Raw genomic sequence first — 15876 nt, 5'->3', positions numbered from 1 at the left:
GTTTATTCTTTTGAGGACTGTTCATATCCTTTGACCACTTATCTATTGAAGAATGGCTATTAATCATACATATATATGTATAATATATTTCTTGGATACCAAACCATTATCAGAGAAATCTAACAAAGAATTTTTCCTATACAACCACTTCCCTTCTTATCCTAGGTGCATTCATTTTGTCTATGTAGAAGCTTTTTAGTTTCATTTAATCAAAGTTATCTATTTTATCTTTAATAATTGCCTTTATCTCTTGTTTGGTTAAGAATACATCTCCTACTGTGATTGCTTTGGCAGTACATATACTAAAATTAGAATGATACAGAGAAGATTAGCATGGCCCTTGCACAAGAATAACACACAAATTTGTGAAGCATTCTGTGTTTTTATATTATAAAGCAGCAATCATCAAAACTATTTGGTACTGGCTAAGAAATAGAGCAGTGGATCAGTGGAATAGGATAGGTACACAAGACACAGTAGTTAATGGCTATAGTAATCTACTGTTTGATAAACCCAAAGACTCTAGCTTCCAGGATAAGAACTCACTATTTGAAAATAATTCCTGGGAAAACTAGAAAATTGTATGGTAGAAACTAGGCATAGACCAATATCTCACATGGGTACATGATTTAGACATAGAGGGTAATACCATAAGTAGATTAGGAGAACAAGGAATAGTTCACCAGTCAGATCTATGGAGAAGGGAAGAATTTATGACCAAACAAGAGATACAGAACATCATGAAATGCAAAATGGATAATTTTGATTACATTAAATTAGAAAATTTTTGCACAAACAAAACCAATGCAACGAGGATTAGGAGGTAAGCAGAAAGCTGGGAAACAATTTTTACAGCCAGTGTTTCTGATAAAGGACTCATTTCTAGAATCTATAGAGAACTGAATCAAATTTGTAAGAATACAAGTTATTCCCCAACTGATAAATGATCAAAGGATATGAACAGGTAGTTCTCAGATGAAGAAATGAAAGCTATCTATAATCATATGAAAAAATGCTCTAAATCACTATTGATTAGAGAAATGCAAATTAAAATAACTTCGAGGTATCACCTCATACCTATCAGATTGGCTAGTATGACAGAAAAGGAAAATGATAAATGGTGGAGAAGATGTGGAAAAATTGGAACACTAATGCATTGTTGGTGGAGTTGTGAACTGATCCAACCATTCTGAAGAGCAATTTGGAACTATGCCCAAAGGGCTATACAACTGTGCATACCCTTTGATCAAACAATACCACTACTAGGTCTCTATCCCAAAGAGATCACAAAAAAGGGAAAAGGACCCACATGTACAAAAATATTTATAGCAGCTCTTTCTGTGGTGGCAAAGAATTGGAAATTGAGGGGATGCTCATCAATTGGGGAATGACTGAACAAGTTGTGGTATATGAATGTAATGGAATATTATTGTTCCATAAGAAATGATGAACAGGAGGATTTCAGAAAAACCTGGAAAGACTTACATGAACTGATGCTGAGTGAAGTGAGTAGAACCAGAAGAACATTGTACACAGTAATAGCAACATTGTGTGAGGATCAACTTTGATAGACTTAGCTCTTCTCAGCAATACAATGATTCAAGACAATTCCAAAAGACTCGTGATGGAAAATGCTATCTACATCCACAGAAAGAACTATGGAGTCTGAATGCAAATCAAAGCATACTGTTTTCACTGTTTTTTGTTTTTTCTGTCTCATGGTTTTCCCCTTTCGTTCTGATTCTTCTTTCACAACATGACTAATATGGAAATATGTTTAACATGATTATACATGTATAGCCTATATCAGATTACTTGCTGTCTTGGGAAGGGGGAAGGGAAGCAGGGAGGGAGAAAAATTTGGAATTCAAAATCTTGCAAAGATGAATGTTGAAAACTATTTTTACATGTAATTGGAAAAAAAATAAAATACTATTAAGTGCAAAAAAAAATACATCTCCTACTGTCCTACTACTCTAGCTGGTAGGATGGACAAAGTAGAGAGAGACTTAAAGCAGGGAAACCTATTAGGAAAATGTTGCCATAATTTAGGGGAGAGGTGATGCTTCTTAGAATTTGTTATTATTATGTAGAAATGCTGTTGATTTTTTAAATGTTTATTTTGTAGCCCACAACTTTGCTGAAGCTATTGCCTCAATGAGTATCTTTACTGATTACCTAAGATTTTCCAAATACAGTATACCATCATAGCAGCAAATAAAGATAGTTTTATCTGCTCTCTTTACCTATCTTTTTTTTTTTTTTGGCAATTAGGGTTAAGTGACTTGCCCAGGGTCACACAGTTAATAAGTGTCAAGTTTTGGTCTGAGGTCAAATTTGAACTCAGGTCCTCCTGAATTCAAGGCCGGTGCTCTATCCACTGCACCACCTAGCTGCCCCTCTTTTTACCTATCTTTATGCACTTAATTTCTCTCTTCTTATTGTTATTGCCAGCATTTCTAGAACTTATCAAACAATTGTGGATAGAGTGGGTATCCTTGCTTCAATTTAGTATTTATTGGCAAAGGTTCTAATATATCCCTATTGCATGTGATGCTTGCTTTTGGTTTTAAGTAGATAACTTTTACAATGTTTTTTAAAAGGACTCTATGCTTATACTTTGTAGGGTTTTGAGCAAAAAGAAAGCTAAACTTTGTGAAAAGCTTTTTTCTGTTCTATTGAGATGTGTGGTTTTAGATGTCTGGGTTTTTAATATGATTAATTATGTTGATTCTTTTCCTGATGTTGAAGCATCCTTGCATCTCTGGTATAAATCCCACTCGATCATAATTAAGATTTCTTACATAAATTGCTATAGACTGTTTGACAGGATTTTGTTTTAAATTTTTGAGTCAATATTCATTAATGATATTGACCTATAGTTTTCCTTCTGTGTTTTATTTTTCCTTGGTTTAGGTATTAATTAGAACTATATTTGTTTTGTAAAAGGATTCTGGTGGGGTGCTTTTCTTCTCAATTTTTGAGAATAATTTGTGAAATATTGGTACTAATTGTTCTTAGAAGTGTGATGGAACTTTCCCATGAATCCAGTAGGACTAGGAGTATTTGTTTTTTGATAATTGCTTTATAGCTAGATCTATTTCCTTTTTTGAGATTGAGTTATTTAAGATCCCTTTCTGTACTTCTTCAGAAGATAGCTTGGGTATTTTATATTTTGAAGGTATTCCTCTATTTCTTTTAAGTTCTCAGTTTTGTTAGCATATAACTGCTTAATATGTTCTGATTATTCTTTTATTTCTTTCTATTTTTCTATGATTTCACTTTGCTCATTTGCTATTTTATTGGTTTGATTTTTTTGCCCTCTTCTTTTTAATCAGATTAGCTAAAGATTTATCAGTTTTGTTTTTTTCGAAGAATCAGCTTTTAATTTTACTTTTGTTTCTATAGTTTTTTTAATTTATAATTTATCTACTTCTCTGATTTAAAAAAAACTTCCCATTTTAGGTTTAATTTAGGTTTGTTTATTTGTTAGCTTTCTAATTTTTTTAAACGTATATTCAGTTTGCTAATCTTCTGTTTTTCTGTTTTGGTAATGTATGTTGGTAGAGATATTACTTTTTCCCAAAAAACTGCTTTAGCTGCATCCTAGCAATTTTGGCATATTGTTTCATTATTATCATTTTCTTTCACAAAGTTATTGGTTGTTTTTCTGATTTGGTTTCTGATCCACTCAGTATTTAAGATTTCATTGTTAAACCTCTGTTTTAGTGTGCATCTTTTGTTTGTGGTCCCTAAATCAATGACTTGTGTTACAGTCTGTAAAGGATGTATTAACATGTAAAGCCACATCAGTTATGACTTTTTATGAGTGTTTGTAATATTTCTGCACTCTAATACATAGTTGGTTTTTGTAAAAGTTCTATGTGGTGCTGAGAAATATTGCTTTAATAGTGCAAGCTAGCTAATATATGCTCGTTAGAGGAAAGGAAAAGAAAAAAAATGCCTTCCTAACCAAATTCTCAGGTATGATATGCCAGGTCAGAGTTGTAACCGGTGGCTATAGTGGAAAGAGAGCAGGATTTAGAATCAGGAAGATTTGAGTACAAATCCCTCTTCTTAGACATAATGGCTGTGTGACCCTGGTTAATTTAATTAAATTCTCATTGTCCCCAGGCAACTCTTTGTGATTTTAAACTGTGAAACAGTTGTTAATTTTTCCTGGTAGATCCCATTTCCCCACTGGGAGTTACTGCTATTCTGACTCTACCATGGGAGCTTAAGTGTGGGGTTGGTAAGATAGCTGGTTGTAGTGATTTGCTACATTTGGACCAGACTGAAATTTTCAGCCCAGTCTGATGGTCCTCAAAGTCAGATGCAAGATTGGGCTTCAGCAGGAAGAGTTTGAAAGGCTTCTGCTCTGGGGCAGTCATTACCTCACTTTTAATCTCTGTCTGTCTTTGGCTTGTTATGTCTGCCTCTGCTACTCTGACTGCCCATGACTCTCAGACCTACTGTTTGTTTTGCATTCTGGCTTCAGTTATGCTCCTTGGCTCCCCAATATTGCCCTGGCTTTCACTGCACACTCCATCTGAACACTTCTGGAACTTGCCTAATGCTGCTTAATACTTGGTACAGAGCAGCCGCTTGACAAGTATTTGTTGAGCTGCATTGACTAACTTACTTCCTGATGTGTCCCTACATGTTAATACTAGCTCTTCTCTCTCTGCATCCTAAGAATCACAGCTTCACAGAATGGCAAAGAATATCAGAGACTTAGAATCCTCTCCACAAAAATCCCTTCTACAAGTTTGCTCAACCATTGGTCATTAAACTTTCACTTAAAGACCTCTAGTGAGAAAGAGCCCACTACCTCTCGAGGCTGCCCATTCCATTTTGACAGCTCTGACTGTGAAGAAGTGTTTCCTCACATTCAACTGTAACCTGCTTGTGTGCAACATGTACTCATCCCTCTCTTTAATACGATAGCCTTTCAGGTACTTAAATAATTAATTTGTTGATTTTCTAGTTCATTTAGTTAAATACTCAATTTATTGCTCTTCTCTTTCTCTATTTCGCTAATATAAGCATGCAAAGATATAAATATTCGTTTAAGACAGGGATTCTTAATTCTTTTGGTGTCATGAACCCTTTGGCTTTCTGGTGAAGCTTCTGGACCCCACCTCAGAATAATGTTTTTAAGTAATTGGAAGAAAGGCTAAATTTAATTTTGAGGTTTGTGAAAATAAAGATTTAATTTTTTCCTGTCCAAGTTCAAGGGCTCTCTGAAATCCTATCCATGGACCCCTGGTCCATGGATCCCAACTTAAAAATCTCTAAGGGTTCCTTTAGTTTTATCTCACAAATTTTAGTATTTTAAAAATTGTTATACTTTTCTTTAATAGATCCTAGTACAGCTTGCAGCAAAGCTGTTTTTTTTTTGTTTTTTTTTAGGTTTTGCTTATAAATGATATGGAGTTATTCTTTTCTTCTGGGTTTATCTCTTGGGCATTACTGGTTCCATAATTTTTCTTTATCATCGGTGTTTTCTTTTGTTTATTTATTTTTCCAGTCTTACTCCTCAATTAGAACTTTGTGTCAAGGCCAGACTCTGTACACTTCTGGAAGTAATGGTGGGACAGTGTGTGATTGTGATTTGTTTTGCCTGTGGTCCTGTCATTGCATCCTCCATCTATCTGAGCATTGTGTTTATTCTCAAGGATGTCAGGAGAAGCCCAGGCCATTGAGCTGAACAAGGATGGTCTGATCCAGGTCCTGGCTTGATCCTTGCACTTTTGGTACAAGCTACCAACCCCTGGCCTGTGATCAGAGAGATATAGCTGCAGACTTCAAGTGTCCATTCTTGACTCCCTGCTTCCATGTACCCAACTGTTGGCTCCAGGTTTTAGCTGGCTCCTTCCTAGTCTGAGAGCTACACAACTTCTCTCTGTTGTGCTCATGGGCTGGGATTTTCTGGCTATAGGGCCTGTAGGCTTTTGGCTGTCTCTTTGTATACTCCTGGTATAGAAAAAAATTGCACTTTCTGAGGTTTCTCCTTGGATTTCTTAATTGTTATTCAGTGTGATGGTTGTTTTTCAACCTTGCTAGAGGAGTTGTGTGAAAGAGCTTGGTTATTCTTTTCCAATCCAATTCATCATCATGAGGAGGTCTTAGCAGTAAATTATTGACCTCTTCATTCTCTCAAGCAACTAGTGTTCTTTATATTGCTCAAACATAGGGCTGAGAGTCTGGGGAGGACGTAATCCTACAGGTGTGGACTAAGTTACCCTAGCTTGGAAGGCTTGAGAGTGGTAAAGATGAGTGTTTTTGCATGAGTATCTACACACAAATCTATCTATCTATCTATCTATCTATCTATTTATCTATATCTAGATAGATATAGCATATATAATTTGTGATTTATAAGATGTAAAGTTATAAGATATATAAATCATATATATATGTCATAATATGTATGATATATATGATATTTATGTAGGGTGGTTTAAAGTGTTCAGATGTGACATTTAAAAAGTTCAAGAGACAATTTCTGGGTAATTTAATAATTTTATTAATAAAGCTAGTGTGTTATTAATAAAAGAGGTCAGTGGCATTCTTGAATGCCAAAGAACCCTCATGGTGGTGGGCTCACAGTTTATATACCCTTAGAAGATGCCCTCAAACCTTCAGTGAATTAGGAGGTTGTCTACACCAGGCATGTGAAAACTCCCTCAGCAAAATGGGCAAACGAAATAATTTGTTCCAATGGCCATGAAAGCATCTGAAGCAGACGCTGTGGAGTGCTTTGAGCTTGGTTAGACATTGAAGATGCCAAGGTCATCCACTGTATCCTGGGCCATCTCCAATTGTCCTGACTTTTATCTTGCCACTGGACTCTGATGACTCTGGAAGAGAGAGGCCGATGACTTCATACAACCCTGTCTCATTTAAATCCAATTTCTGCTTGAGTCAAAATACATCACCCATATCATTTCACCATTCTTACCTAGCTCAAACTCCTGTGGCAACATGCGAGTGACAAAGCAGCAGGTGCAGATACACTGGGAACTGTAGTCACAACCCTGCACACAAGCAACCCAGAGCATAGGGTCATCTTTCTACTTGTCTGACACAGCAGTGGGATTTAGCAGCCCCCTCAGTGTCTGAGCAGCCTTTTTAAAGGACTGTACTGCTCACCTCTTGGAGAGAAGAAGGGGCTAGAAAAGGTGCCCCCAAAATTGTCTGCTTCACCCAGCCTAACCCTGGCCTGCTTACCATGGCAGGTGGGGATCCTACCCTTCAATCAAAACACAAAAAAAGTACAAAAACTTTTACAAAGATGATTCTACTCACCATTGGTACATGGAACATGTCCATTCTTATGGACAACATGAAAAACGAATAGCTCTTGTTGTGAGAGAACTCAGCAGGCATTGCATCCAAATAGCAGTCCTGAGTGAAACAAAAGACGGCCAGCTAACTGAAGTTGGAGCTGGATACATGCTTTTTCTGGAGTGGCCACAGTGAAGGGCAGTGCCATGAAGCTGGTGTAGGTTTTGCAATCAAAACTAATCTAGTCAACAAGCTTGTATGTCCCCTAAAAAAAGTGAATGACAGGCTCATGACAATGTGATTGCCTCTTGCAGGAAAGTGCCATACCACCATTCATCAGTGTGTATGTTCCTACCATGATAAACCCTGAAGATGTCAAAGAAAAATTTTATGAAGACCTGGAGACTCTCATCATCAATGTGCCAAAAGAGGACAAGCTTGTAATTCTGGGTGACTTTAATGCCAGAGGAGACACTAACTATCAGATACGGCAGGGAGTTCTTGGGAGAAATGGAGTTGAAAATAACAACAGCAATGGTCACTTACTACTGAAGACTTGTGTGCCTCATGGCCTTCTCATCGCCAGCACTGTCTTCCATTTACCTAAACTCAATAAAACTTCATGGATGCACTCTCATAGCAAACAATGGCATTTAATAGACCATGTCATTTTAAGGAGAAGAGACAGACATGATGTGAGAGTGAGGAAGGTGATGTGTGGTGCAGAGTGCTGGACTAACCATAGACTTATCTTCTCCAAGCTAAATATTCACATTCAACAAAGATGGAGGCCCTAAGACAAGATGACTACCACAAGACTTAATGTCAACAGATTAGAATGCTTTTCTGAGTATGAACAGTAAACTTTCAGAGATTTAGTGTACAGCACCACATTTACTCATATGGTCCTGAACACTCACAAACATCAAGACTGTTTTGATGAAAATGGTAGGGAAATTCAGAAGCTGCTAAGCAAAAAATGAGAACTCCACAGGGTTTACCAGCAGGATAGTTCATCTGTCTCTAAGAAAGTAGCATTTAACTGCATCAAAAGGAAAGTGCAAGTGAAGCTTAGAGAGATGCAGCATTCTTGGCTCAGTAAGAAGGCAGATAAAATTCAGTTGTATGCTGATAGTAACAATCCAAAGCACTTTTTATGATGTTCTGAAGGTTATTTATGGACCAAAGACCTATGGTACATCTCAACTACTCAGTGCTGATGGAGCCACATTGATTAGTGATAAGGATATGATCCTTGAGAGACAGGCTGAACACTTCCACAGTGTTCTCAACAGATCATCATCAACTAATGCTAAGCCACTGACTGTATACCTTAGGTTGAAGTCAGTCCCTCCCTAGCTGAAGTTCCAACGGAAGAGGACGTTCTGAATGCCATTAGGTTCCTCTCATGTGGCAAAGTGCCTGGTGCTGATTCTATTCCAGGCAAGATTTACAAGGCAGGGGACCCATTGCTCATACAAAAACTGACTGAAATTTTCCAGGCTATACGACAAGAGGAGGTTATTCCCCAGGAATTCAAGGATGCCTCCATTGTCCATCTCTATAAAGGAAAAGGAAATAGGTTTTCCTGTGAAAGTCACAGGAAGGGGGTCTCTCTCTTAGTTGTTGATGGCAAGATTCTTACCAGAGTCCTCTTTAAAAGGCTGATCCTTCACCTGGATGATGGTTATCTACCTGAGAGCCAGTGTGGCTTCAGAAACAGCTGAGGAATGGTTGATATGGTGTTTGTTGCCCAACAACTCCAGTAGAAATGCCAGGAGCAGAACAGAGGTCTGTATACAACCTTCATTGATCTGACCAAGGCCTTTGATACTATCTGTCCTGAGGGTTTGTGGAAGATCATGGCTCATCAGCATTGTGCGGCAGTTCCACATTGGCAGGAGTGCACAGATTCTGGATAATGGATGATGCTCTCAAGCTTTCTCAGGCACCAATGGAATGAAGCAGAGCTGTGTGCTTGCTGTCATGCTTTTTAAAAGGATGATGTTTTCAGTAATATTTTCAGATGCCTTCGACAAGGACAAAAATGACATCAGGGTCGGCTACCACACTGATGGTAAATTGTTTGACCTGAAAAGGCTACAAGCCAAGGCTAAAGTGGAAGGAGAGTTGATTGGTGACTTTTGGTTCACAGATGATTGTGTACTCGATGCAGCCTCTAAGGCTGAGATGCAACAGAGTATGGATGGATTCTCTGCCACTTGTGCTAATTTTGGCTTGATAATTAACACCAAGAAAACAGAGGTTCTCCACTAGTCAGTACCACACCATCCATATGCGGAACCATTGGTTACAGCAAATGGAGAAATTTTGAATGCTGTGGATAAGCTTACTTACCTTGGCAGTACATTTTCTAGGCATGTACACATAGATGATGGGGTTGACATATGCATTGCCAGACTGGCTTAGTGTTTGGGAGGCTCTGAAGGAAAGTGTGGGAGAGAAGAGGTATTCGGTTACCTACCAAACTGAAGGTCTACAAAACCATTGTGCTGACATCATTGTTGTATGCCTGTGAAACCTGGACAGTCTATCAGCTCCGTGCTAGAAAACTGAATTGCTTCCATTTGAATTGTTTTAGAAGATCACCTGGCAAGATAAAGTACTAGATGCTGAGGTCCTTTCTTGAGCTGAACTCCTAAGCATTTTAACTCTACTACAGAGAGTGCAACTCTAATAGGCTAGCCATGTAGCCCGAATGCCAAACATACCTTTGCCTAAAAGACTATTTTAAGGAGAACTCACACAAGACAAGCACTTACGTGGAGGTCAGAAGAAGCGATAAAAGGACACTCGCAAGGTCTCTCTGAAAAACTTTGGAAAGCATGGCATGCCTATGTCAAAGAAGGTTCTGCCCTCTGAGTAAAGCAGAATTTCAATAGCTCAAAAGAAACATGAAATGTATAAATTTAGAGACATTTTCACTCCAAAAGATCATATAGATTATTTGTGCTTGATCTGCGGTACAGCCTACCAAGCTTGTATTGGTCTGATCAACTGGACACACTGTACCTTGATCCTGACACAGTGATGTCGTTTTGGTCCTCTTGGAGCATGGACAACAACCAACTGTGAGTGTGGGGTATATGGGGTGTTCAGGGAGGACTAGTACCTCTGGCGTGAGGGCTTGCCAAGCTCTTTTCAGGGCTGCTTATCTGCCTTTGGTGTCCACCTGTCTCCCAACTCTTAGCTCTGGTTCCAAGAAGCTATAATATGCAGTGGCCACATCCCAATAAGACTGTCTCAGAATTTGGGTTAATCCAGACTGAGGGTAATTGACAGGCTTCAAACCTATTGGTAAGTTAAGGGGATGTCTGACCAAGCATGTGGAGACTTCACCTAGTGGAATGGGCAGATTAGAACAATTTATTCCTATGGCCATGAAGGGTGATGCAGCAGACACTGTGGAGTGTTTAGAGACTGGTCAGACACCAAAGTCATCCACTGCATCCTGGGCCATCACCAGTTGACCTGACTTTTGTCTTACCACTGGACTTCAATGGCTCTGGAAGAAACAGTGAGGCTGATGACTTTGTGCAACTCGGCCTCACTTAAATCCAATTATGAGCAAGTCAAGACATCACACTGTGATGTTGTTGGTTTTCTCTGAAGATGAATGATGAACAATAACAATGTGTGTGTGTGTGTGTGTGTGTGTGTGTGTGAGCTAGATGGCTCAGTGGATAGAGCTCTGGGCCTGGAGTGAGGAAGATATAAGTTCAAATGTGGCCTCAGACACTTACTAGCTGTGTTACCCTGGGCAAGTCACTTAACCTCTGTTTGCCTTAATCCACTGGAGAACGAAATGGCAAACCACTCCATTATCTTTGCCAAGAAAACCCCATGGACAGTATTGGTGGACTATGGTCCATAGGTGTGAGGGACCGTCTGATGTTGACTACTGCCAGGTAGACGTTGTGGCAAGATTGGGGTAGAATCTGGGTATTTGGAAGTCGAGGCAGGGGCTGTGGTAGGTGGAGTTGTGGTGAACTGGGATGGGCTGGATACGGAGAAGCCCTGAGGCAGTCGGCAGTGCTATGTGAGATAAACTGGGTGCAAGGAAGTAGCCGGAGCATGTGCTCCTGAGGCAAGGGGCGGTGCCACGTGGGAGTGGGATGGCAGAGGACGAGTTCCCTTTGCTTAGTCCCCTCCCTATATGCAACGTCAACCCCAGATGCCTCCTTCCTGTGTCCTTCCTGACTTCCTGGGTCATGTACCTTCCCTTTGTGTAGCACTGACCCCAGACACCTCCTCCCGGTATCTGGGCCTGACTTCCTAGGTCATGTACTCTTTGTCTATGCACCAATCCCAGACGCCTCCTTCCTGTATCCGGTCCTAGCCTCCTGTGTCACTTCCTCTCCCTTGGTGCACTAAACTCAGACAGCCTCTTCCGGTATCTGACCCTACAATCATTGACTAGTAGGCGGGCTGAGGAGGAGGGGAGTAGTAGGTACTGAGGAACAGTCGTGGTCGGGAGCGTGCTCTCTTTGCTCCTGCTCTGTTGCTATGGCCTTCCTGCTTGGCCTTGCTGTGATGGCCTCTGAATAAAGCTCGGGTGTTGGTAGCCTCCTGATGGGTCGTCTCTGTGTGTGTATCCGGGTAGGCACCGAAGACTGGTAAGTAAGTATGACTCTGGCAGCCTGCTCCTTATAAGAGGAGAGTGTACGGCGCGGCCAGCACAAGGTTGGCGCGGCCGGTACACGTAGGGTCACAGAGTCAGACACAACCGAATGACTGAACAACAACCAAATATACATACACAAACACACATATATTTGGGGACCACAAGGGAGGAAGTTTCATGTCATTACAAGAGGTAACATGATGAAGTAGGGAGAGCTTTAGAAACACACTTCCCTCCTCTTGGTAAGAAAGTGGGGACTATGAGAAAGGGGAAAAGGAATAAACATTTATATAGAGCCTATCATGTGCCAGGCATTGTGTTAAGTTCTTTACAAATATTATCTTGTTTGATCCTCACAACAACTCTATAAAGTAGGTGCTATTATTATCCTCATTTTACAATTGAGGAACAAAAATTAAGTGACTTGTCCAGGGTCACACAACTAGTAAGTATCTGAAGCTGGATTTGAACTCAGGTCTTCCTGACTCCAGGCCCAATGCTCTATACATTGTGCCATCTAGATGCCTATGGTTGTAGAATGCTCATACAATGCCAATGTTGCTAGGTTTTGCTTAACTATTTTCTTTGTTAGGGAGAACTCTCTGCAGGATTAAAATATTGAGAAATAGCATTAAAAAAATTTGTGGAATCAGAATTTGGAATCAGAGGATCTGGGTTCACTTCCCAGATTAGCTGCTTATTTACCAGTGGCTCTGGCCAAATCCTTAACCTTTCTGGGCCTCAGTTTCCCCATGCTCAAAATGAGGGGGTCTGACTAGCCAAGTGCTAAATCTGTTCTTGTAAATTATTGTTTTCTTAAAGGGAAAACCATTTTAAAACGACTAAAATAAGATATAAAATGAATGTAACAACTCTTTCAAAGGGCTGTTCCTAGGATTACTGAATTACTGACTTGACAGGAGGTTTCTCTAATTATTTGGTGAGAAAGGAGCTCTGTGAGCACTAGTTAAATATCAGTTAGTGGTAGTTCTTAAGTGACTTGATGATACTCAATAGTTTGTGTTGTTTTTCATTATTGAAGAGGATACTGCCAACGGTAGGAACAGCATGTATAATAAATAATAAAGAACTTCTTCTATGATTTATTATTCACTAAATGAGTCCTAAAATATCTCAGCATGGGGGTTAAGTATTTTTATCTCTGTTGACATTTTATTTTCAGACAGAGGGATTAGGTGAGACTGCTGAAATGTCCAATTAAGCTCTGAAAGGAATGAGGGACCTGAAATAAAGTTATTTCAATAGCTTTAAATAGAAAATATCCCCATTTAGAATTCAGACAATCTCTAGTCGGTGGGGTAAGTAGTTGCATGGAAAAGGCTTTCTGGTCAGACTGGCTCAGTTACAAATTTGTAAGAAAAGAAAAACACTTAAGAAAGAATAGGGGGAAAAAGCATTACTGTGGAGAGAAGAAGATGCGAAGACAGGATGGCTGCGTTGAGCCCAAGGCAACTTGAGCTAGAAAATGGTGGTGATGGATGGAATGGACATCAGGTGTAAATGCCGTTTCAAGAAGAATCCCCGAAATTATGTTGTTTTATGACTGCGAAAGCAAGTCTTAAAGTTGTCAGCCCTGAGATAAATGCAGCTGTCACTGTTGCAATTGCTACTTCATCTTTCTCAGGCATTTCCTCAGCACATTGTCAGCCTCACTTCAGATAATGGAAATATCACATTTGCCTGGACTCTGTCGTCCCTGCCAGCATCACTCTGCTTCTGAGCTGCTGAAAGAAGAAAATGTTAGGAGTGGGGAACGTCTTCTGTCCATCCTCACATTTTTAAACTAAATACTAGTAGAACGGTGTGCATTAATTATTTGAAAAATATATAATAGAATCATAGATTGAGAACTGCAAGGTACCTTAGAGGTCAACTGGTCCAATCCCTTCATTTCGTAGTTGAAAAAACTGAGGCTCATAGAAGGGAATTGACAAAAAAGTTAAGAACCTCTGCTCTAAATCTGTGATACCACGTGTATCAGTTTCCTGGCAAACTGGCACTCATAGATGATCCAAAGGAGATAAGATTCAGCACTGGAAGGAGGATAGAGGTCGTCTACTTTATTTTAATGATGGGGAAACTGAGGCCCAGAAAGAAATTGCCTTCCCAAAGTCACACAGGTAGTAAGTAGTAGTGCCTAAATTTGAACTCAGGTGTTCTGACCCTAAATCTAACATTTTCCCCACTGTACCACAATCCTAGCACCTCTAGGGAAAAATTGTTCTTTGCAAACATTTTATAACCAAATAGTTTTGCTTACATATTAAGGTCTTTTCAGAAGTAGCTGTCCTGTATGGCTAAGAGTGGTATCAATTTCTTCATTTATTAAATAAGAGGGTTAAATCATGTGATTTCTATGGCCCCTTCTAGCTTTCACATACTATGGTGTGAAAATGAAAACTGGTGACTCACTTTATTCTGTGTTATTTATTAATTAAGAATTGTATGTAATCACTGGAATCAGTAACTTAGGAATTAGTTTGATTTAAAAGACAGTTTGACTACTTAACATAAGAGTCTATAAGATGGTTTGACTTCTTTATAAGAGTTTAACTTCCCCACTTCTCTGGGCTATAGCCTGGTCTCACTGAGTGGATGTGGTCATAAGATATGCTGCCTGGTCGTTGTGGGACCACTCTGGTATACATGGTTGCTGTCACAGGACGCTCCAGAGGATGTTAACTCATTTTGTTGTTTTCTCCTTATTGTGGACTTTGGAGACCTCTTTTTCAAGCAAGTCAGTATGATTATGCCAAATGTAAGCCCACCCTACACCTTTACCAACTATATAAAAGACTGCTGTATCTACTCTAATGCATCCCTGGCCACTGAGGGGCTTTGGGATCTCACTTATTGGCGGCTGCTAGCTTTGATAATAAGTGATCATACTCAGACTTTGTGCCTCAGTTCTCTTCAATATAGATTTTTATCGTGATAATTGGTAACCCAGGTCTAGCTAAGCAGTGGGTGAGAGTGGGAGGCAGAAAGAGAAAAACTAATTCACTCAAAACCTCGTTTTACAGATGACAGAACTGAGGCTCAGAGAGTTGAAGTGCTTCAGAGGGGTGCACAAGTTTACAAGTAGAACCAAGGTCTTTTAAAAAAATATTTTCCCCCAGTTACATGTAAAAACAATTTTTAACGTTTGTTTTTAAAACTTTGAGCTCCAAATTCTCTCCCTTTCTCCCCAACCACCTCATTGAGAAGGCAAGCAATTTGATATAGGTTATACATGTGTAGTCATGCAAAACATATTTCAATATTAGTCATGTTGTGAAAGAAAACAGACCAAAAAAAAATAAAGAAAGTAAAAAAAAAAGTATGCTTCAATCTATATTCAGACACCATCAGTTCTGTGTCTGGGGATGGATAGCATTTTTCATTATAAGTTCTTCAGAGTTGTCTTGGATCATTGTATTGCTGAACATAGTTAAGTAATTCATAGCTGGTTATCTTACAGTATTGCTGTTACTTTTTACACAGTACATTTCACTTTGCATCAACTCATGTAAGTCTTTCCAGGTTTTTCTGAGAGTGTCCTTATTATCATTTCTTATTACAATAATTACAATAGTATTCCATCACAATTACATAGCACAATTTGTTCAGCCATTCTGCAATTGGTGGGCATCCCCCCAATTTCCAACTCCCTGTCACCAGAAAAGAGCTGCTATAAATATTTCCATATGTATAGGTCCTTTTCCCCTTTGTTTTTTATCTCTTTTTGGATACAGACCTAGCAATAGCACTGCTAGGTCAAAGGGTATGCACAGTTCTATAGCCCTTTGGGCATAGCTCCAAATTCCTCCACAGAATGGTTGAATCAATTAACAACTCCACCAACGGTGCATTAATGTCTCATTTTTCCCATATCCCCTCCAACATTTGTCATTCTCCTTTTCTGTCCTATTGGCTAATTT

The 15876-nt window shown here is 39.3% G+C and overlaps 1 non-coding gene across 1 annotated transcript; it reads left to right on the top strand.

Annotated features, from left to right (window-relative positions):
• The first annotated feature begins 278 nt into the window (after positions 1-278).
• On the top strand, positions 279-385 carry LOC114046624. Its single transcript, XR_003569528.1, has one exon. It is a non-coding gene; the product is annotated as a U6 spliceosomal RNA (small nuclear RNA).
• The last annotated feature ends 15491 nt before the right edge of the window (positions 386-15876 follow it).

The sequence above is a fragment of the Vombatus ursinus genome, unplaced genomic scaffold (assembly GCF_900497805.2).
Source record: "Vombatus ursinus unplaced genomic scaffold, bare-nosed wombat genome assembly UNPS02014784.1, whole genome shotgun sequence".
NCBI lineage: Eukaryota > Metazoa > Chordata > Mammalia > Diprotodontia > Vombatidae > Vombatus > Vombatus ursinus.
This window is presented reverse-complemented; position numbering and strand designations above follow the sequence as displayed.